Consider the following 6000-nt stretch of genomic DNA (forward strand, 5'->3'; position numbering starts at 1 on the left):
GTGTATGTATAGCACTCTTTCCTTTTCTTTCTCAAACCAATAGCAGTTAAGATTGGTTTCTATCCATCTCAGCAATTCAGTCTCCGCCAGTGACCAACCAGGTGACCCAGGCACATTCACAAGAAAGGCAAGCTGAACATATATTGTTTGTGTTCAAGATCTGCTGCTCAAGAGATGTACTGTATTGCCTCTCTGACAAGCAAGGTTGAAAGCCACAGATCCACCACAAATGCATCTTCCATTCCATTCCATCTTCAATCAACCATTTCTTGCAGTGGCCATGGCAACACCATGTGGCAATCAATTGCTTATTAACATGAATGATATGTAATTTGCAGATGCAGTACAGTTCCATTGGTTTGCCTTAAACATGCTATCAGCTTTGCTCATCTAATGATATTATGATGTAAAAGCCAATCAGAAATAAAGATCTTCAATGGCTGTTTGAAAACAGTGAAAGAGGAAAGCCTGACGCATCTCCCTGGGGATAATTCCATTGAGAAGACCTCATTTCTGGTACTTGTCAAGCCCATTTCAGTAAGATATGGGCAACAGAGCAGCACCACTGAGTCCAACATAAGGGCTTAAGCAGACTCATAAAGAAGAAGGGGCCAAATGGTCCTTATAGCAACCTGGCTTTAGACCTTGTAGGGCTTCAAAGACTTATATGGGCAAGTTGAATTAAACCCAGAAGTGAATGAGCAGCTATTCAAGTTAATATTGGTCCTCTGAAGTTTTCAACACAAGGTAAGTTAACAGGCTGGCGCACAGGTATAAACACACATGCAAGTGTCTATACACACATTACTCTGAATAGTTATTCACCTCTTAAGAGCAAGAGCTTTAAACTAAAAAACAAAAACAACTTTCTTCCATGTGGTGAGATGAGATTATCACCTCTTGAAGGGCTGATAGCATCTTGTATGGAACTGCTCTTGGGATGACTAAATATAGTAAATAACATATTCCAGGTTCCTGAAATCTCAAATGAGACATTACAGACTTCAGTATATATAGGTATACTTGCTATATTTTGTCAGCAGTTTACCCACATGTTATGATTAAAATTATGCTGATTCAGAGTTCTTAGTTTAAATTATTTCTGATTATATTTTGTAATCAAAAAGTAATCAGAAATTGAAATCAGAAAGTAATCAGAAAATGAAAACTCTAAATGAGCATAATTCAATTATTTTAGAGTTGTTTGAGTACTTTCAAGATTCTTGTGGATATGTGGGTAATGATCAAGTTTTCTAGGCCAATACTTGGATGTGAAGATTCACCTTTCAAAGACCATCAAAATGCCAGGCAGCACTCTGAAACTCTTTAGGTGATACAGATTGTCATGGTGAGATGTTTGCAAATGAAAATGTTTTGTTGGTGGTGGTGAGGATGCTTCAGAAGCCTGAGAAAGAGGCTGAGAGCCAATTCTTAGCAAGCTGGGAGAGGAGGGTCTGGGTGGAAACCATTTTCCTTGACCACTGCAAACATAATATTTATTTGGGCAATTGGCATTTGTGTGGAAGTGGCAGCTTCTTTAAGGGTGTTCCTGACCAGAGAGTGACTGATGGAAAAGGCTCCATCAACTCATCAAGTCAAGAGGTGATGAATATATACAGACTTCTAAGCATTTGACTGTAGGGGGAGGGAGGAGGGATGGGATCTTGCACCCTTCCCATCCAGCAGGAAGGAGCAGAAGGGAGAGAAATGTCATATCCCAGATAAGACATAATAGCTTTTTCACCACTGCTGCCCAAGGAAAGGATTCCTCAGCAAACCTGATGGAATCTTTGCATGTCAGCTGCTTATATTCCTGGGTGGGCACAGAAATTAGGCTTTTTTCTTCAGAGATCCCTGGAGCCAAAAACAGGAGACAGACTATGCCAGTTGAACAGCCAACATGTTTGAGCTCACCCTAGTCCAGAGACAAGGGAGCTATACCAATCCACTGTCCACAAGGAAAAGGAATGATATTCCAAGAGGTTGTCAATGTAACCACAAAATCATTGTGTCCTGCCCACTAACCTGGGTAGTGAGAAATTCCAGGGGCAGTGCCACCCAGGTTTGGCTTCTTTTGAGGAAGAAGCTTATAGCATTTTTGTCATGTTTTGTTTCTTTACAAATATACCTGTACCTCTCAGGTCCTGATCAGGCATAGCTTTAAGGGAAACCTGTAGCAACAGAATCCATATTGTGTTTTTAGAGTACCAATTTTCAAGCTTTCTCATCTCACGGCACACTGACAAGGTGCTACAATTGTCAAGGCACATCATTTTTTTTTTTAATAATTGAGAAGGCACACACCAAGCTTCTGGTGGGGGACTCACATCCTCCAATGGCTCTACTAATAAAAGACACCCCCCCCCCCGAAAACTCTCACAGCATACCTGCGGATCTTTCATGGTACATCAATGAACCATAGCACACTGGTTAAAAATTGCTGCTTTAGAATCTCTCAGCCACTGTACTAGCTCTGCGCTTAAACATTCTCATTCTGAAAAAAAGAACTGAGCTAAAAAGCTCAGTGAAGCTATAAAGTACTTTTTGCTTCCTTCATTGCACCAGTTATTTGAAAGCATAGCAAGTTTCTTTCTGTTGTTCTTTCCTGTCTTTCCAAGACTTGATAATTTCCTTCCTTTGCTGCCTGTGCAACTTGTGAAATGCCCTGGGGGCTGCAGCACTCAGCTGGTGAAGTATGTTGATTTGGTGGGTTACTAATGGTGTGTAGGCCCACCCTAGGCCAGGGGTCGGCAACCTTAAACACTTAAAGAGCCATTTGGACCCATTTTCCAGAGGAAAAAAAACCTCAGGAGCCACAAAACCCTTTTGACGTCTAAAATGAAGATAATACTGCATATGTAGTTTTTTTTTCACCTTTATGCTCTTATAGGTCCCATTTTTATAATGTAGTCCCCTCTGGTAGCTTTTAGCTAGTTTTGTCATACATTCTTGTCCTATGTTTTCAGACGCCTGGTCCTCTACGGTGTTTTGCCTGATTCCAAGGCCATTCTCTGCCTGGAGAATTAGGCCCACTTTAAGCAAATTAGCTCCCCTTCTTTCCCCCAACAAATGACCCTGGTTCTGCCCTGCAGTCCTGCTGGACCCCACCTCCAGGGTAGCTCGCCTGTTCAACCTGCAGAAGTCCTCTCTCTTGCCAGCAGCCTCCCACCACTACAGCAGACCCTGGGTCCTCAGCAGGTCTTGGGCACAGCAGCCACACACCAAACTCCAGTGTCTCCAGCAGTCCATTAGTCACAAAGTCAGTCAGAGGATCCAGGGCAGACTCCAAAGTCAATAAGCCAAGTCATAGTCCAAGATCAGATTCCAAAGTAAATCAGTCAGAGTATCCAAGTCAAAGTCAATAAGCCCAGTCAGTCTCCTCTCCAACCTGCACTCCTTCTACAACCCACACCCCCTTCCTCAGGTGCTCCTTATATCCCTGAGGGCCCTATTGCCTTCAAGTGGCTGCAGCTGTGCAGCACACTCTGCTGGATGCCCAGGCCTTACCCTTAAAGGGGCCACTGCTAACACCACATCTACCTCCTCACCAGATCTTCCAGGATTCCAATACATATGGCGGTTATGACATCTGCTTATCTTACATGGATACTAAAGAACTCCCCCCACCTTCCAGAGGCACCCTGCTGGAAGGAAAAAAGGACACAGGCTCCAGAGGTGGGGAAGAGAAGAAGGGGGGCAGCCACAGGCCAGCTTCTGCCCTGCCTGCCTGCCCTCCCTCACTCAGGTTGCAACCTTCTCCACACTATCCTGGGAGTAAGCCCCATTGACTACAATGGGACTTCTGAGCAGACAAGTTGGTTTGAGCTCTCAGGCTGCAGTCCTCTCCACACTTTCCTGGGAGGAAGCCTAACTGACTACTTGTGAGTAGACCTGCATAGGAGGGGGCTGAGGCTGCAGCCCTCCACACCTTCCTGGGAGTAGCCCAGGGACTACATCAGGGCTTACTCTGGAACAGACCTGGAACAGACGGGCTCCCACTCACCTGTCCTTGTGCTTGGCCTTGAGCAGGCTTCAAGGCTGCCATCCCAGGCGCCCTTTCCTGGGAGTAAGCTTCATCCTCTGTAATGGGGCTTACAATTGAGTAGACACGCGTAGGAGCAGGTGCCAAGGCTGCCATCCCAGACACCCTTTCCTGGGAGCAAGCTTCATCCACTGTAATGGGGCTTACTACTGAGTAGACACACAGGATGTCTCCTCTGCTGTGGAGGAAAAGCCTCTCCTTGCACTGAGTGGGGACCTGCTCAGGGAAAGTCCGGCTGCAAGGGCTCGCAATGGCTGAGGAGGAGGGCGGCTCAGGATTGGCTGGTGGTCAGCCAGTGAAGGGCCCTGAGCCATTCCAACAGAAAAAGCCAGGAGCCTGCTGGAGAATTGGGGAAGGAAAAAACAGGGGCCTTAAGCCTGCAGAGCGGGCAAAATTGAAAAGGGAAACCAATGCGGGGCAGGTGGGGGTGAAGGGAGAGGAGGGCAGTGAGCTCAGGGGGCGGAGGGAAGCAGCCCGCCCTCCCAACACAGGTGCCTCCTGTCACACTCTTTGCCACTTTCACCGGGAGGAGCCGCAGCAGACAGCTGAAAGAGCCGCATGTGGCTCTAGAAACGCAGGTTGCCGACCCCTGCCCTAGGCCAAATGCATGCCCTGGGGGTACTAGCTTCCTACTCCTCCAGCCAACTGCCAACCCTCCTTTGCTGCTGCCTCTGCACCCAAAAAGCATGTGATTCCTCAGGACTCTCCTTGATGGGAACATTAAATCCTTTGGCCCACAACACCAAATCCTTATGTGTGCAGTGGTCTGGGGGCAGCAGAGAGGAAGATTGAGTTACTTGACTGCTGCTAAGGCGAATTCTTTGCTTTAACCTGATGCTGAACTCTCACCGCACATCCTTACCCTATAGGCAGTTACCTTCAACCCCCAATCCGTTTGTGCCCTACCACCCCAGATCTCACTCCCCCCTCCCCGCCCCACAAATGCTGACTGTTGGGTGACCATTCCTTTTGTTAGTAGATTGCTGCTTAATAGCCCAGAATTGTTGGGGTGATTGGAACTAGTTTCGAAAAGTCTGTCTCCTGATATCTGGAGATTCTTCTTAAGTGTTTTGGAAGAGAGAACAAAGAGTTCTTATCCTCTTAAACATTATCAAATTAATTATAGCTTAAGCTTTCCTGGACAGAAGTCCATTAGATGCATTAGGTGTTATCCTCAGTTGCAGGTGTCTATGTAACTTGGTTTGTAAAATTTTGGTGTGAAAAACCAAAAGGGAGACCCATGGCAGAATTTCCTGCGTGTGTGTGTTTGTGGGGGAGGGGGGGTCATAAGAACATCCCTACTGGATCAGGCCATAGGCCCATCTAGTCCAGCTTCCTGTATCTCACAGCAGCCCACCAAATGCCCCAAGGAGCACACCAGATAACAAGAGACCTGCATCCTGGTGCCCTCCCTTGCATCTGGCATTCTGACATAACCCATTTCTAAAATCAGGAGGTTGCGCATTCACATCATGGCTTGTACCCCGTAATGGATTTTTCCTCCAGAAACTTGTCCAATCCCCTTTTAAAGGCGTCCAGGCCAGTCGCCATCACCACATCCTGTGGCAAAGAGTTCAATGATGGTCTGTGTACTGATTTGAATCAGGACCATAACACTGTTTGCAACTGTTTGTATTTGTTCCAAAAGGCAAATAGATGCTTTGGGAAGGAGAGTGTTTTCAAGTGGGAATATAACCCAGATGGGAAAGGAAATATTTTCCTCCAGCACCATGGCTCCAATCTGAACTGGTCCTCCCTCACCTGCTGCATTTGCCTTAAAAACAAAAAAGAGCAGGGACAGATAGTCATGGACCTTCCGCTATCACATCTAGTCTGGCCTTGAGTAAAGCAGAACACAACACACAGGAGCCCCAATCATGGCCGTGCCGACAGGTGTAGAGTCTCTAACAAGATAAAAGTGGCATCCCCAAGGGCTTTCCCTAGAGCCTGTGGCCAGA

This window comes from Tiliqua scincoides, chromosome 5 (genome assembly GCF_035046505.1).
Source record: "Tiliqua scincoides isolate rTilSci1 chromosome 5, rTilSci1.hap2, whole genome shotgun sequence".
In the NCBI taxonomy this organism is placed as follows: Eukaryota; Metazoa; Chordata; class Lepidosauria; order Squamata; family Scincidae; genus Tiliqua; species Tiliqua scincoides.